This window comes from Phyllostomus discolor, chromosome 5, assembly GCF_004126475.2.
Source record: "Phyllostomus discolor isolate MPI-MPIP mPhyDis1 chromosome 5, mPhyDis1.pri.v3, whole genome shotgun sequence".
Lineage (NCBI taxonomy): Eukaryota > Metazoa > Chordata > Mammalia > Chiroptera > Phyllostomidae > Phyllostomus > Phyllostomus discolor.
Genome location: NC_040907.2, coordinates 118,186,032 through 118,199,767, shown reverse-complemented (window position 1 = coordinate 118,199,767; position 13,736 = coordinate 118,186,032). Strand labels below are relative to the sequence as shown.

At 53.0% G+C, this 13,736-nt stretch overlaps 1 protein-coding gene across 4 annotated transcripts in view; it reads left to right on the top strand.

The window, feature by feature from the left end:
* The window catches only part of ZMIZ1 (zinc finger MIZ-type containing 1), a 225,645-nt gene that overhangs the window by 37,376 nt on the left and 174,533 nt on the right, over positions 1–13,736 (top strand). For all 4 annotated transcript variants that reach the window (XM_036026757.1, XM_036026759.1, XM_028513299.2 and 1 more), the window contains exon 2: positions 7,440–7,556. The gene's annotated coding sequence lies outside the window, so the exon portion shown is untranslated. The remainder of the gene's footprint in view (positions 1–7,439; positions 7,557–13,736) is intronic.

The window sequence follows — 13,736 nt, the reverse complement described above, 5'->3', positions numbered from 1 at the left end:
GAGGCCAAGTGGCCCACACAGGCCAGAGCCTGAGACCTTGGCACCAGCCACTTGGAGCTCTCAACTCCAGAGTTAATGATTCATTTGTGGCCAATTTCTGCTGGCCTTTGCCTGGAAATTCCTAAGCCTGCCCCTTCCCTCAGCTCCAGGAGCTCCAAGAGTACAGTCTCACTTTCACTTGGCTGAGAACGTCTCACCCACTCTCCAAGGAATGGTTTTCAAAATTATAGCAGGAAAGACACAGGTTAGCTTAAGAAGAACTGATTCTGGGCTGCAGGCCAGGGGGCTGGGGTGGTTGGTTTGAGTGTAGTACAGTTGAGGCCCTTCTCTGGCCCTGAGTACCAAGTGCTCAGGGAAGGAACCCTGTTGGTGTTCCAGGCGCCACCACCCCTGCCCCCATTTAGTTCAGAGCAGATGTGAACAGAATCCAGTCTAGTATAATGTGAAAAGTGTTGCAACAGTTACAAGGAGGTTGGTGGGGGGTGGGGGCGGGCAGGGGCGGGAATAGAGCTTGAGCCACAGCAGGACTTGGTTGGTTAGAGAAAGCAGTAACACATGCAAAGGCTCTGGGGCATGAAAGTCCAGATGAGGTTGTTCAGGAAGGTTGAGTTAGTTGTTGTGGTATGGCTGGAGCCTAGAGGGTATGAGAGACTTCTAGAAGTATGGACACAACTTACAGGTGAAGGGTTTAAAGGCCTTGGAAGTTTGACAGTGGGAGGTGCTGGCAGTGGGGAGTCAGGGCTAGTCCCTCAACAGGTGTGTTTGATTTGGGTTTGGGGGTCACTTACCCATTTGCATCTCGATTCTGTGGGTCAGCTCACCTTCCTTGACAGCCTGCTCTGTGCCAGCTCAGGCTCTAGCCTTGCACAGGTCCCTGTACCCAAGTGGAGGAGGACTAGAGGGAAGGGGTCCCGTGCAGCAGTCCAGGCGAGGGTTGGCAGGGCCTCAGCAGGGCCCAGTGCCCTGGTGTGAGCACAGGGCTGTGCAGAGGCAGCAGGGTGGCTGAAGACTTCTACACTCACCCAGGCCTGTCTCCCCAAGCCCTTGGGGGACTGATGGGGGGGTGTTGAGGCAGCCCTGAGGAACTGCATGTTCCCGGCAGACTGTGGACACCCCCCACCCGCCGGAGGTTACCCCTGTCCTGTAAGATCAGCCTGGTCTTACGGAGTCCACACGTGCAAACTAGCAGACTGAGGCCCAGAGAGGTACAGGTCAGGGACCCGGTCTCCCAGACCTGGCTGGTGACACATGTATTCCCCCTCCCCCCACAAATTTAGGAACATTTCCCCAAACCTGGTGAAATAGAACAGCCTGATCCTCCAGGTCAAAATGTCCAGGGGCTTGGAGGTGGGGCTTCCATTATGTCTTTCATTTTGCAAATTTAATTTCTTCTGATTATTTCTTGACAGTCCCAGGCGTTGGCGGTAAACAACCGCTCTCCCCAGAATGTTTCCCTGTGACAGCAGCTTTCTCTGCCGAGGGTGCTATCAACACTTGGCAGGGCATCTTCCCAGCTCCCTGCTCCTGAGAAGCTAGAGCTTCTGAAAGACATTAAAGAATGTGGCTCTCTCGCTATGTGCTGGGAGGGTGTAGGGGCTGGGGCAGTCATGGGCTCAGTCTCTTTGTTCCCTGCAGCAGCCAGCAGCTCAGCCTGGCCTCAGCCTGGCCTCAGAGCCTTAGATGGCCCCTGGTTGTGGACAGTCCCCAAGTGGAGGGCGGGGTGGGATCGGGTGTCTTCTGGCTCCTGCAGCCCTGGTTTTCAGGTCCTTGGCACAGCTCAGGGCAGGAGAGAGCCCGTCCCCCACGGCAGCTTTGCCAGGCCTGTCTGTGGCCAGGAGACCAGCAGTGTCCCAGCCCTGCACTTCAATGGTCTGCGTCATGCTGGCTTAGGTGTCCTGAGTCAGAGCCAGGAAATAGATCTGCTGTGCGAGGGCAGAGGTACCGCTGCCCTGGGCAGCTGGGGTGAACCCCAACCTCCTGCTTGTCCACACTGGAGTGCATCCCTCCTGTGGCCTGGATTGGACCAGTGGCTGGAAGAGAGGCTGGGGTGTCAGTCGGCTCCCTACTCCATTGCTGTACCCTGCCCCTAACCCCACACCGTCAGCGACTGACATGGGCAAGAAGGAGTGTTGAGACCCACACACAGCTAGGCTGCTGTGCCTTTGCTGGGGCCAGACCTGGACCGCTTTGCTGTAGTGCCCTTCCAGACTTATCCTCTGGGCAAGATTTTACCCAAGAATTACCTCTTTGGTGAAGCCGTTTTTGGAAGTCCCTCCTCCAGCCTTAGCTGTCCCCTTTTCCTTTGAGCCACCCTCTGGGGTTTCCTTTAGGACTCCTGATACAATGTGTGCAATCACATTTTCCTGAAAAGGGCTCCCACATTTACCTGTGTGAGTGCTTTGAGACTGATTGTCTTTGTGTCCTGAATGCCCGATGCATAGTAGACACTCAATAAAAGCAGGCTGGATTTAATTAGGGGGGGTTCCCCAAGGCAGTGCCAGCGTCTACTCGCTAATGATGTGGTGAAGAAGGAAGGCAGGAGTTTGCAAGCGCCAGAGTCCCTTCGAAGGCTAGGTGGCCAGGGCGATCGCTGGGGCTGCGGCAGCCCCAGCTCCTCTTTGTTGGGCAAGGAGCTCCCCAGTTCCATCCAGCCAGTGCCTTCCTTGCCGCTGGAGCCAGCTCCCTGGGTTGCCGTGTGATCACTCTCCAGAAAACACCCCAGTGGAAACTGCATGAATGATTGATAAGAGCTGAGAGCTGTTTAATTTTTTCCCCCTGTTTAATGGCTATCAATAATTTAATACGCTCTCTGTATGTTTTTAAGAAATAGCACCCATTTTGCCGTCTCCGGTTTAGCGGGCTAAATGATTTAAGTGTTGGAAATGTGCTCTGAGGATGGAGGCTGAGTGAGTCAGAGGAATCTGAAGGCTGGGGGTGGGGGAGGCAGGTTCAGAGCCAGCCAGCTGTATCTGGGCCTGGGTGTGTGTCTGTGTGTGTCTGTGTGTGTCTGTGCGTGACTGTGTGTGTGAAGGTGGGAGGGAGGGAGGAGGGAGGGGGCGGGTAAAAGCCAGTGCCTCTCTGCTAAGAGCAAGATAATTGCTTTTCCGGGTCTCACTGAGCAGCAGCTGAACAGCTGTCAGCTCACTTCTCGAACCCCCCCCCCCCATTGCTGAGCTTTCCTGGATGACTCTGGGGGGCCCAGGGTGGGGGTGGGGGCTAGGAAGGAGCTGTTGCTGGTACCACCATGGGCTGAGAATCCCCCTCCCCCTGACATCTTTGCCCCTTCTAAAGCTTTCAAATTATTTTTATTTTAATGATGCAGTTAGCTTGCTGCTGGTGAGTCTTCCAGATGCGGTAGGGATGGTGTGGAGTGGGGGTGCAGAGTGGGGTCTCAGAATCACTAATCTTGGGCCCCAAAGGGACCTGGAAGGTCATCTGCCAGTGCTTCCCCTAACTTTCCAGATGCAAAGGATCACCTGGGAGGACTTATTAAAAATTTAAATGTCTGGGCTGCATTCCAGACCCAGACTTCCATTCTCAGGGGAGAGGCCTGGGAAGCTGTGGGTTTAACAAGCAGCCCAGGTGATTCTTATCATCAGAGGAGTTGGGGAAATACAGAGGCCAGCTCAAGTTTGGATGCGTATATCACCGGGAACAACACAGAGCTGATGCCCTCTGCTTGCACGCCTCTGGGGATGCTGTGCTCTCTCTCTGTGAGACAGCACACCCACCTGTGGAAGACGAGGCCCATCCGGCTGCCCTTATGTGCGTGGAGTTACCTCTCCTGCAGGACAGACTGCTTCTCCTGGGTTATCCGTGCCTGTTTGTTGGGCAAGGAGCTCTCAGAGAAAATGCCTCAGGGTGAGGCCAGACATGGCAGTGGGAGGGACTCTCCTCTCCAGGCCTAGGCGCTGGTTCCCAGGGGCAGGCAGGTGACATGGTGCTGTGGCCTGCCCCAGGTGGACTGCAGCGGGCACATCAGCGCACTGTTCGTAGGGAGGACCCTGAGGGAGGCAGAGTGCTAGGCCTCAGAGCTGTCTTGGCCTGTGGGGCCAGTCCTCCCACAGGAGAGAAAAATGTGTCTCATCAGAGACTGTTAACTAAGCAAGATCTCTCAGATGACAGTGGGTTTCATATCCATTGAGGACAGAGCTGGAACTGCCAGGATGGAAAAGGGGGCCCAGAGAAGGGCATCCAGGCCTGAGGCCCAGGCACTGCAGGTCAGTTGAGACCCCATCCCAGTCACAGGAGAGATGTGGGGCCAGGGGAGGGCTCCCACCTTTTGGCTCAGTGCTGATGGAGATTGGAGGGTTTCAGACAGAGCCGATGCCTGTCTGCCTGGCACCATGGCTCTCTTTTGCTTTGCCTGGCTGTTTGCTTTGTTTTGGCAGAGCTGCAGCCCTGACTGCTAGTCAGGCTTGCTGTTTTATTTTAATAGATAATTAAGAGGAAAGGAGTGGTACACATTTTATGGGTGTCATCATCCACTGTAAAACAGAGGACCTCTGAGGTCCTTCCCCACTCCGTAGGCCCTCTTTGAAACCTGAAGTTTATCCCTGTCCTCAACCTATCTGGGAGAGGCCCGGGTCCAGGGAAGTGCTGCCCTGTGAATGAGACTTGTGATGACCAGTCCCCCCTTAATGCCCAAAATCTTGCTCTAATCATCAGTTTCAACCCTAGGAGAAGAGGAAAAAGGGTGTCATCTGTCCCTGACAGGGCCCCTGTTTCGAGAGCTCCAAGAGCTGTGGAGACAGAAGGGAAACACTTAACCTCACATTCAGGAAGACCCCACCCCAGAGAGAGAGCTATATGAATAGAGACATCTGGGCAAGGCCTGAGTTGCTCAGAGAAGGCTTCCAGGAGGAGGTGCCACCTGCCCTCAGGCTTGAAGCACAATAGGAAGGGGAAGAGCATCCCAGGTGCAGAGGTATGAAACAGCACTATGAGTGTGTAGAGAAGAGTTAGGTGAAGCAGGCAGGCCAGGGCGGGGCTGAATCTGGTACACTGGGCAGGCAGAGAGCCACAGGTTTGTTTTACCTTCTACTGAAGTGTTACTTCCATTCAGAAAAGTGTGCATATCTTCAGTGTAGCTTCACAAATTGTCATGCAATGAACACAGTCATGTATCTATCACACAGATCAAGAAGCAGGACATCCAGGCCCCCCAGACCCCCTTATGTGCTCCCTTCTAGTCACTGCTACCCCCTCAAGCATAATGACTATCCTGACTTTCAACAGCTTACTATAAGTTATCTATTGCTGCCCCAAACCACCCCAAAACTTAGTGGCTTAAAACAAGGAACCACTATTTACTGTGTCTTATAATTCTGTGGTTTGCCTGGGCAGTCCTCTGGTTTCCCTTGGGCTTATGTGACCTGAAGGGCTGGCTGGACCAGAAGGTCAAAGGAGGCCTTAGTCACATCTGGTAGTTGGTGCTGGCTGTTGGCTGGGTGGCCTCAGTTCTCCTCTGTCCCCCAGGAAGGTGGACTGGCTTCCTGCCATGGCCAGGCAGTATTCCAAAAGGGCCAAGGCCAGAAACAGCAGGACCTCTTGAGGCCTAGGCTCTGTAAGTCATAGAATGCCACTTCTGTCAGGTCCTGTTGGTCAGAGCAAGTCTGGAGGTCAGCCCAGATTCATGGGTGATGGATAGACTTCACCTCTTGACAGGAGGAGCTGCAAAGAGTCTTTGGCCATACTTAGTCCATCACAAGCACAGAGTAGTAGTTTGACCTATTCTTGACCTTTGTCTAAATGGACCTCTTAAGCAGGTTCTCCACTGTGTCTGGGTTTTTTGCTCAACATTAGGTTCATAAGATTTATCTCTCTTGTTGGATATAGTTGCAGATCATTCATTCTTACTGCTGTGTGGTATTCCATTGCTTGCATACATCAATTTATCTAATTCCATAGTTGATAGTTATTTGGGAAGTTTTCATTTTTTGGCCATTATTAATAGCACTGCTGTGAACATACTAGTATACCTATTTGGTTGACCACATGCCCATGTTTCTGTGGAGGTAGAAATGCTGGGTCACTCTTAGGCTGCAGGGTGGGAGATACTTCCAAACTATTTTGTCCAAGGTGATGAGTGGTGTGTGCCCCACTAGCAGTGTTTGGAAGGTCCAAGAGGGCTTCTTGGAGGGGAGTGAGGTGGTCAGTGGAGGGTTAAAAAAGTCCCCAGGCTAAAGATGGATGGAGGGATATCTCTGACCTTGGTGTTCCCTATAATATCCCCTCTTGGTCCACCCCTAACCTCAGGCCTCCAGGCTGGGGGAAGTAAGGCCATCAGACCAGATGGCCCTATTCTGAGTGTGATGTCTCCTGCTGTACTTTTTCCTACCTCAGGGTCCTCCTACTGCCCACTCTCTTGTACCCAGAAGCTGCCTTCCATGACTGGCCTGATCTGCCAACAGTCAGGGAAGCTAGGTGCCTGCAGGAGCTGACGCCCGGGGTAGGGGAGCTGGGGATTGCCATAGCAGCCTTTATCCAGGACAGCTCTGGGCAGTGGGTGGAGCCAGGAGACTTGGGTTCTACTTCCAACCTTGCCACTGTCTTGCTGCGAGATCATAGGAGGAAACACTTCCCCTCTTAGGGCTCCAGTTTCCTTATTTGTAAAATGACAGACAAGAGTATCAGCCTCACCAAGTCTCCTTCCTCTCACCAACCTGATCCCTGGATTTCAGAATCTAATGGAGAATGGCATCAGGAGGCCCTTGGAAAACCTGATTTCAAGGCACGTGTCAGCCAATTTTGTTCAGCTTGTTCACTGAATACCTTTGCTGCACCATTTATCAGTCACTCATTTATTCATTCATCCATAACATCAAGTAGTTGTATGGTCTTGCTGGCTTCAGAGGATAGAGAGAAAAACTAGGCTTCATTCCTGCTGTCCAGCAACTCTGCCCAGGTGGGACATTGGCCTCTAGAAAGCTGGAGGACACATGGTCAGCTAGGCCCAGAGCCACTGGGGGATGCCCAAGGAAAGGAGGGGCAGGTCAGAGAGGGTTCCACGGAGGCATCTGAGCAGAGTCTCAAAGGCCAGGGGGGCTTAGAAAGATACAAGCTGGGGGAAAGGGTGCTGGGAAGATTGAGCACCCAGCCATCCCAAGGCTAAGGGCCTATGTGGCTGGGCCCACAGCACTGTGGTGGGTTGTGCTGGCTTGGCTGCTGCTGGGGGTCCAGAGTACAGAGGGGCTAACCTCACTGCTGGGTGGGTTCCGGGCTTCTAATGCAAAGTTCAAGAGATGGGCATTTACTGGGGGCTTGGGGAGCAACACTCAGTTTCTAGGGTGGCTCCACTTTTGTGGGCCAGCTCAGCCTTCCAGGAGATGGCCAGAGGGGCCTGGACAGCTGGGACCTAGAGGTCAGTGAAGGGGGCTGTGGGCCGCCTGCAGGGTCAGACTTAGAGCTCACTGTGCCCTCTTCTTCTGTCTCCACAGGACTTTGCTGTGCTTGGCCAAGTTGGACTGCTGGGGCTGCTCCCTCCTTACCCCCGCCTCCTTTTCTTGACACTCTCGGCAACCTCAAGTCTCGACCGTGGACAGAGGCCTTGGCAGGTAAGCAGCATGGGCTGGTCCCTTACATTGTGTGTCTGCTGGTAGGGAGCCCAGCTGGGTGGCTGATGCTATTTCGGAGCCTGGAAATCCAGGAGCTAGACTGTCATCACTGAGGAATAAGGGGGAGGGGCTTATTTCTGCTTTCACTTCTTCCTTGGTCTTGTCCTCTCAGAGGGAGCCAGACAGTGGCAGCGAAGGGGAGGGGAGTGTGCCCTGGCTCAGACTTGGACATTTAGTTTGATTCTGTTGCCAGCTCCCAGTGTAGCCTTGGGTAGCCCTCTTCTTCCATAGCTGGGAACCTCAGTTCTCTCCTCCCATACATGAGGATAATAATCGTGATATTCTCTAACATTCTGAGCACATAACTCTGTGCCAGGCCATGTGCTAAGTACTGTGTGGTTATTGACTTTTTCATCTCCCCAACAGCCTTGTGAATTAGGTGCTGTTCTCATCCCCATTGTACAGGCAGGAAATCTGAGGCTTGTGGTTGGGAAATGACTTACCCAAGGTCACACACCTGGCTGAGCCCCCATGGGGGTGTGGCTGCAGTGCACCAGCCCCTAACCCCTGCATTATTCTGTCTCTGGACTTTGCCTCTGCTGGCCTCTTCTGAGGGTGGGCATCAAGGTGATCATGGGTGTCCTCAGTTCTGGTTCCTGTCCAACTCAAGGCAAAGGGAGGGGGCTTTTACAAAGTGACAGTGACTCCTGGTTGTCTGGATATGGGTGTGATGTGACATGAACCAGGCCTGGCCTCGGGTCCCTGAAGTGGCACCAGGGCCCCTGCTAGAGGAGGGTTATGTTGGCTGGATAAGGCTTTCCCTCTGTCTCCCAAGTTCAGTTTCCCAAGTTTGTGTTAAGCACTTGCTGCATGCCAGGCCTGATGGAAGGCCCTGGGGTGCAGGGAAAAGTGTGTCCCATTTTGTGCTCTACGGGAGAAACAGGGAGATCGCACATATGTGGGGTGGACAGGGTTCACAGGTCAGAGGGGGGCTCTCTGGGGTAGGTGACCCAAAAGTAAGTAGCACTGTGGGGAGACAGGAGCAGCATGGAGGATGAGGTTGGTAAGGGGATGCAAAGATCACAAAGGGCCACAAGTGCCAGGCTCAAAAATTAAACCCTATGGGCAGTGGGGAGCCATAGAGGGTTCTAAGTCAAGTAACGACCCATTAAAGGTGTCCACATTGAAAAAGCCATTGGCAGGTCCCCAGCTGGAAGCAGGAAGACTAGTGGAACTGTCCCAAGGTCCCAGCAAGAGGTCAGAAGCCTCAGCTAGGGCCAGAGAAATGGTCATGGATAAGGAGTGAGAATCTCAAGAGACTAAGGCAGGGAAATTGGCAGGATTTTCAACTGAACGGTTTCAGGACAGTGTGGGAACATGAAGAATGGGATAAATGTTGGATCTGTGAGTGAGTGTGAGGAGTCTAGAATCCAGGAAGGCTTCTTGGAGGAGGTAGACCAGGTTATCCGGAATGTCTCTGAGAAGACTGAGATTTTGAAAAGGAAGATGATGATTTGGGTGGCATTGTTACACATGGGCATGATGTTCTCATCTAGAATTACAGATACATGTACAAGTCCCAAAAATTCTCTGAATCCACAGTCATACCTGTGTCTGTGAATACCTATGCACTGCATACTTAAGCACACACACGTGTGCTTATAAACCTGCCCGTGCATGCTAAGAATAAACAAATGTGCATGTGCACACAAACATGAATGGTTGTGTGTGCAAAAAGACGCACTCTCTCATGTACATATATACACAGACATCACTCAGTCATGTTACAAACATTCACATGTGCACACAGATAGACTTGCATGCACATACACACTCACATTCACAGACTTGTGTTGATACTTCACACAGATACGCAAGCACAAGTTCTCATAACACATGACATTCTTACACACACAGGGACATGCTCACATGCACACACAAGGAAAGATACGTTCCAAGGAAAAGGGGCTGTTTAGGGGTCGTTGGCTTCTCCCCTGCAAAAGCTTACGGCAGCTCCTGCAGTCTCTGGGCAGCTCTGAGCAAAGGCTGTGCCTTGGCCTCTGTATATATGTCAAGGAGGGTATTTGAGAGGCAGCTGTGTGACTATGGACAAGCTCTTGCCCTTTCCAGTCCTCAGCTTCCTCATCTGGAAGCAAGAATAGCCACTAACTGCCCCCACCTCCTGGACAGGGTGGTCATGAGGATTAGCAACCACCAATGTACAGTGCCAAGAACAGTTCCTGGACTCTTCAGAGCTTTAGCAGATTGGAACAGTTATTTTTATAAGAAGAAAGCAGGCTATGGGCAGGGTGGGGTGGGGGCACTGTGGGCGTTGCCGGGGGGATGTCCGTGGGTCCCTGCTCCTCATCCCCTGGAGACTGCATCCCAGCTCCCTGCAGCCTGGGTGCCCTCTGAGTCTTGGGCACAGCCAGTTGATGGGGTCAGCATCATCCCTGCTCCATCTGTGGTTTCCCTGTTGGTTGCTGGAGAGTTGGGGTCTGTGGCACCAGTTTTGTGACACCAACCACACTAGAGTCCCTGTGTGGGGACTGGCACCTTAACTATATGAGCTCACTAAATACCCCCAAGAACCCTGAGGGAGAGGCCTTACCAAACAATTTCCAGATGAGGAAACTGAGGCACGGGGAAGGTTGATGATGTCCTAAAGGACATCTGCTCACTCGTGTTGGAGCTGAGCTCGTGTCCAGGTGATTAGAAACCTGAATTTGAGCTTTCTCCCTGGAGGTCCCTTCAGGGGTAGGTCATTTCATGCCCACTTTATAAGGGGGAAAACTGAGGCTCTTAGTGGGTGGACCTCATGGCCCAGAAGTGGCAGCTGCACCCCAGATTCAAGACTTCCTCTTCTCTTCCCTCCTTCTTCCTAGTAGGACCCTTCCAAGTTGGAGGGCATTCCCAAGAATGCTCCTTGGGTTATCTGGGTTTTAGCCTGACCCAGAATTCACAGGCAAGAGTGTCCTTTTTTTTTTTTTTTTTCCAGAAAAAGGTGGATTTTTCTCTGGGACCCACTATGTGGGCAAGATCTAGTAATTTCTCTGAAACCCCTTTGTAAAATGTCCTTAGTGTGGTACTTTGGAAACCTGGCCAGCAGGAGTCTTTGGGGTGTACCCAGTGCACATTAGGTAGCTGGTTAAGATTCTAGGAGCTTCCCATGCCCACTGTTGGGGGTAGGGGGAAGGGCCAGTGAATGAGCTTTCACTTCTCTGGGACTTCACAAGAGTCAAGTCCTCCTCTTGATCTTTTTTTCCTTCTACATCAACCTAGCAAATTTCTCCTCACCTTCCTGTGCCCAACTCACCTGTTACCTCCTGGACATCCTTCCCAGGGGTGCTGCACTTCCACCCGAACTGAAGCCCCAGTGCACTGTGGAAGAGTGGCTTTTCCCCTGGTAAAGAGCTCCAGCCCCTGGCCCGGGAGAGGCCTCAGAGGTGGCTGGGGTGCAAAAGAGGGCCTGGAGAAGCCAGAGGCCCAGCTGGCTACGGGACAAGCCCCCAGCCCTGCTCCTTCCTGCAGGTGATTTGCCCCAATATTCCCAGCCCGGTAGACAGGAGCCAAGTGTATGTGGTCCAGAGACTTGGGCAAGTCCCACTTCAAGCAGAGGTGAGAAGGCTTCAGCAAAGCTTGGACATGGTGAAAGGGTATCTCCTTAAGGGCACTGAAGTGACTCTGGGTGTCAACCCTGGACCCAGGCTTTGTGGTTTCTCAGCTCTGCTTCTCCTCTCTTTGTGACTTCAGAGTAGTGGCTTAATATCTCTGTGCCTCATGTCCTCATCTGTGAAGTAGGGACAATAGAACCTACCTCACTGAGTGATGAGGAATTCAGGGAATTAAGCCATATAAATCCTCACACAGACCCTGGAATGTGGTCAGTGCCTCACACAAATGGATTGATGGTGGGCCAGCAGGCGGAGGTGAGTGATGGAGCTGGCCCTGAGGGTTGGGGCCACACGGGAGCAACATGGTTGGACTGTCATTTTAAAAAGATGTAGGGGACAGCAGGGATTGGGGTTAGGCTGGATTTGGGTTTCATCTGAAGCAATCCCAAACAGCTGTTGATTAGAGCTCTGTGGGCGGGATGTGAGGTGACAGCCACACTCTCTGGCCAGCCCCTTCAGCCCCTGGTTTGTGGCTTCATGCTGCCAGCATGTGCCATAAGCTGTCACTCAGCAGACTTCCAGGGTTACGTGGGTGCAAGGCAGGTTTGGGGCTGGCTGCAAAGACCTTGAATGTCAAGCCCAGCTCACGGCCTGGCCGTGGCTATGCAGAGCTGGGATTCCAGGGTTCCCATGTGGCATGCCTGTCAGTCTTCAGCACCAGCTGAGAATGCACGCCCCCTCTTCCTGCCTGGAATGTGTTGCCTACAACCCAGGCCCTTCCACCCCCAGCCTTTGCAGCCTGCTCTAACCCTGAAACCCCTACCCCAGTCTGGGGCTGAAAATAGGCTACAGCACACTGTTCATTCCTGCCTGAGGTGGAACACTGTCCATGTGAACCGGATGGGGCTGCTGTCCTGGCAGACCCTCTGAGCAGGACTTTCTTTCAAGCCTCAGTCCTGCTGCAGAACTGCCTTATGACCTTAGACAAGTCATTGCCCCTCTCCTAGCAATTGTTCATTGGTCAGAAGGGTGGGACAGGTCAGGGGGTCACAAACCACAATGATCTGAAGGACCCCAGCAACTCAGAGAAGCTTGGGAGGGAGTATCCCCACTGTGAAGATGAGCATGGAGCATGGAAACTCAAAGCACAGAGAGGTTAAGAAACATGTGCAGGGTCACAGAGCTATTGGTGCAGTTGGGATTCAGCCCAATGTTATCTGACACTATTGTAAATACATGTCTTCCCCAATACATCTGTTTGTGGCAGGCACTTTTCATACTTACTAAAGCTTGCTGGGTCATCCATTCACTTTGTCAGCCAGAGTGTGTTATGCTAGGCATCTAACAGTAAATCTGCATTTGAGGAGCGGGGTGCACAGCCCAGCCTCAGGCAAAGATCATCGTCTCCAGTGTAGAGTATGTTAGGTGGATGCCATCAGTGGGTGAAGGCAGCAGGAGCTGGGAGGATCAGCTAGCTCTTCCCTGATGCTGGAGGATGCAGGCAGCAGAGACTGCTTGGAGGAGAGGCCTGGGTTCCTACACAGTGGAATGGAGGTATGGGGTCTTCCAGGGTCTCTCTACAAGTCGGTGGGGTGGATCAGAAGTTTAGCTGGAAAGAAAGATTTGTTTGGCCACAGCTAGACGCAGGTGCTGAAGTAGCTCCTGAGGACCTCAAAGGCTGTGCCTCAGAGTTTGACCTTGATCCTGTGGAGAGTGGGGAGCCCAAATGGACTGTGGAGCAGCAGCATCTCCTCTGTGAAGGCTGGGAGGAGAGAACTGGCCTCTGCCCACCTCGTCAGCACCCTGTTTCTTCTCTGGTCTCTTGTGGACCTGGGGCTGGATCTCTTTATCAGAAGAAAAGCCAGTCTTCCACAGTGCTGAAATGTGAGGCTGCCCAGCGTGGAGCTCAGGTGCCACCCTCTGTTGCCACCTTTTGTGCCCCTGTTTGGGTTGGAAGGGAGATATGGACGAATCTGCTCAGTGATGTGACAGGGACAGAGAGGCCCACAGTCCAGCTCAGGGTCACACAGCATCATCATGGCAGGTGTATGAGGTGAGCAGGCCAGGCAGGAGGCATCCTTCCTATGGTGGGCGTCGGGAGGCGGGCAGGTCTGGGTCCCTTCCCTGGCTCTCCCAGGGTCCAAGGGGATCCTTGCCAATTGTATGCGATCACCTGTGTAGGTGTGCAGGGCTGCATGTGCACTCCAGGGACCCATCACCTTGGCCACCAAAGGGTCTTTCCCAGGGCAAGCTGGGATTGGTAAACTAGCCTTGAAGTTTTCCTTCAGTGTTATTCACCTCTGGGTGCTTCTCCCTCCCACTGGTGTTTGCTCACTAGGCACTCACTGAGCTCTGGAGTTTGAGGGGAGCCACGCCCATGCCCTATGTCCCTGGGTCCAAAGCCTCAGTGAACTTGCAGGGAGTGAGCAGACACTGGGTGGGGCTGCAAAGAGGGCATCTTTATTTGAATCAGAGCATCCTGGACACCTTTAGGAGCAGTGGTCTTTAGAAATTATCTGGCCCAACCCCTTATGGTACAGATGGAGAAACTGAGGCTCAGAGATAG